At 39.3% G+C, this 3,108-nt stretch overlaps 1 long non-coding RNA gene across 1 annotated transcript; it reads right to left on the bottom strand.

The window, feature by feature from the left end:
- Positions 1–254: 254 nt before the first annotated feature.
- LOC129382648 (uncharacterized) lies at positions 255–2,883 on the bottom strand. Its single transcript, XR_008610687.2, has 3 exons — positions 2,835–2,883; positions 1,873–1,934; positions 255–412 (listed from the first exon to the last, which is right to left on the bottom strand). It is a non-coding gene; the product is annotated as an uncharacterized lncRNA (long non-coding RNA).
- Between the last annotated feature and the right edge of the window lie 225 nt (positions 2,884–3,108).

Genomic DNA, 3,108 nt, shown 5'->3' with positions numbered 1-3,108 from the left:
CGGTAAAGAGCCCAACATTGGAAATATTCACAGTGTGTGAACCCTGGTCGCCCTAATTTCGCAAAGAGTAGAAAAGATAGCGCGTCTCCTCTTCGCATCCTTCGTTTCCATGAACATGCGCAACAACTCAATTATAACGACTGCGTAATTTGTACTGAACATTGTGCCCATCACCATCAAACCTATCTACCCAGCCGTATATTCATTGTGATTAAAGCACGTTTACACAATCATATTCTCAACACGCATTTTATTGCAGGCGAGCGGGTCATCCAGAGCATGGCAACAGTGGAATGCCTAGATTCAGCACGCACGGAAATTCACTTTTTTCCCCAGTTCTGGATACCTGCTCCTCCTCCCACACCTCCGCCGAGGCTAGCGAGAGCTTCTTTCGGAGCCATGACGATCAAAGCTGAAACGTAGAAGAAAACAGCTTGAGGCCTTTTAAATACTTTTCTAACAATAACCGTTCTTCAACATGACGCGAAATTCCTGGCAAACGTCATAGGTTGCATTTATAATTATTGAGGCAGCATTTTAGAACAAATGTTCTGGTGCTCAGATGAACAAATCAACAAATATTTTTGCCAGTACTTAAGGAGCAATTTGCCCAAGAAGAAGGGAGCCGGTGCACCCTGCTCGACTCTAGTTTCAGATAACCATGTTTACCGCAGCGGCATAATTTTTACGTTCACTGCTTTTAACAACCTCTCTGAGAAACAGCAAAGAAATGTTCGGCAGTTGAAAAGCCCACTGGGCGTCTGTCCTGCCCAAATTGTGTCCCGCCACAAATGCTTACCCGAAATGACCAATTCCTGTTAAGACTTCGACACCACCAAGAGCGCTAGGCAAATTGAGAATATGGTTCACAACTCCCTCATTCTTCCAATTTTCTTGCATTTAATTTCACAGAATTCATATTTGAAGGCAAGTGTAATAAATCTAATAACCAATAACAGCAGGATTAGACAGCTAACTACAACAGGGTCTAATAACAATGAGATTGAGTGTTCTAAGCTGAAAACAGGTCTGCTGTTGTATTACCAAATTACCAAGCACACAAGTGCTCAACATTATTTTCTTCAACAGTCATTCCTTAGTATTATAGTCGCTCGAAGAATAACGCTCAATTTGAGGAATAACCGAAACTGTACCGCAAGAGTTATTGCACCGTAAGTCCGATGGTATTGGTTAATATTTAGTCGATACATATATTCGACATTTACGTGCAAAGGCTTATTAGCAATCAATGATCGGTAACGTTGCGCTATATATAATCGAACTACATGAGACATTGATAGATAAATGCTTGAAATATTTCATTAGGAATATATGAAAAGCAAGAATTTTATCATAGAATGTTGCAGACTAGATTCACTATAAATTTCATTGATATACTTAGGTTTGTTCATAAGCTTACACTGCTTTCAGAAAACAACGGTTACTTCAAAAACTTTTAGTTCAGCATTTATTTTGCAAAGGGCACAGCAAAGCATTTGATTCTCCTGGTATGAGCGCTTGGAGGGTAGCCTCTTATTGTTTGTGTACCCCTCAAGGTTCAGGAACATTGTAGCCCACATTTCTTGCCATATTTATGGAAATGACGTGAATGCGTAATATCAGAACGCAGAACGGTAAAATACTTTTTCTTTCAGTGGTTAAATTCTCAGCACCAACTGGTACCATAAAAATTGTTACACTTCCACGATCAACATAAAATCATGCGAAGATGTCACTGCTTCGCAATTGTAGTGTTTGTAAAAATTCGATTTGTTTGTTTTAGAATTTAGATTTAATTTAGCTAATTGTAGCTTTTGTTTTGCATTAACTGAAAAAATAGGCAATGTATAGAAAGCAAATGATTATCTTTACCAATTACGATTGCGGCGACAGACAGAAGGTCCACTCCAAACAGACGGTTCATGTTGCTTGCGCTGCAGAAAAATAAATTGTGCCACGTATGAATTCACCAGGAAAACTGCATTGGCTTTCATTTAATAAACATGTTATGCTAAACGCTGACCGGGCAACCGTATTTGGAACATTGGAATGCGGCAGAAGACTGAGAATATGGTTGTATCGATACATATAGATTTTGGAGGGAAAGATCAAGCCCTTATCCTGTGACCCGCAGCTTCTAAACATAGAAAGCGGGAAATATTATTCGAACACCACGCATGCTACATGCAGTTTTATGCTCTTTTTTGTTTTGGTAAAATGGAAATCTACACCCAACACTAGTATTTCTATTTGCAGCCAGGCTACTAATTTCTGCTCTATTTGCGTGTTAAAATATGTTTTCGATTCTTCGTGAATGACTCCATTTCTTCACAGCGCTATAGTTATCTTGAAAAAGAAACGGTGTCCCAGCTTAGGGTGTACCTAAACCAGTGTCTCAAATTGCAGGTGATTCTTTGGAAATTTCGCCAACTCTAAGGAACCTCGGTCCTCAATCGAACACACATAGGTTTGACTCTTCATTGTCCTTTCTCTTTCAAAAATATAATAACGGCCTCATTAGCCTGCGAGTACAATTCTTTTCAGTGGAACCATTTTATAGATAAGGTTTCAAACGGAAACTTGCAGGTCCTGACATACCTTTCCATGTGGATGAAACTATGTAGAACGATTTCAACATTAAAAATATTCTAAATAAACTATGAAAATTTCATGCCGTGTAATCAGAAACACCAAATGACATTCCTTTTTCTTTTGAGATAATTGTTAAATAAACCAGTAGAACCAGGACGCTCACTATTGGTACAACTTATGTGCCGAAGAAGTGCGCGACAAAATATTGCTCGAAATCGAGCAGCAAAAAGGCTTATTCTCACCAGTGAGACTGTCGATGCCAGCGTCTGAAATGTCGCTGGGGAAATGGGTAGATTTGTAAAGCTTCAGGCCTCGCTGATAAGCTGCAAAAAGTACTTGCGATTCTTCGTTTTACCAGCTGTGGCGAATAAAATAAGTTAATATAATAAAAGCGCAACATTGCGGAACATCGTTCTAACGAATATTTGACCATTCGGATGGAAGTTCGATCGTTCGATAAAAATCATACACTGGATATGGGAAAAAACAAGCTCACTAATGAAATGTTCCTGGCGC

This window comes from Dermacentor andersoni, chromosome 6 (assembly GCF_023375885.2).
Source record: "Dermacentor andersoni chromosome 6, qqDerAnde1_hic_scaffold, whole genome shotgun sequence".
NCBI classification, from domain to species: domain Eukaryota; kingdom Metazoa; phylum Arthropoda; class Arachnida; order Ixodida; family Ixodidae; genus Dermacentor; species Dermacentor andersoni.
The sequence above is the reverse complement of the archived record's forward strand: the minus strand, read 5'-3'. Positions and strand labels throughout refer to the sequence as shown.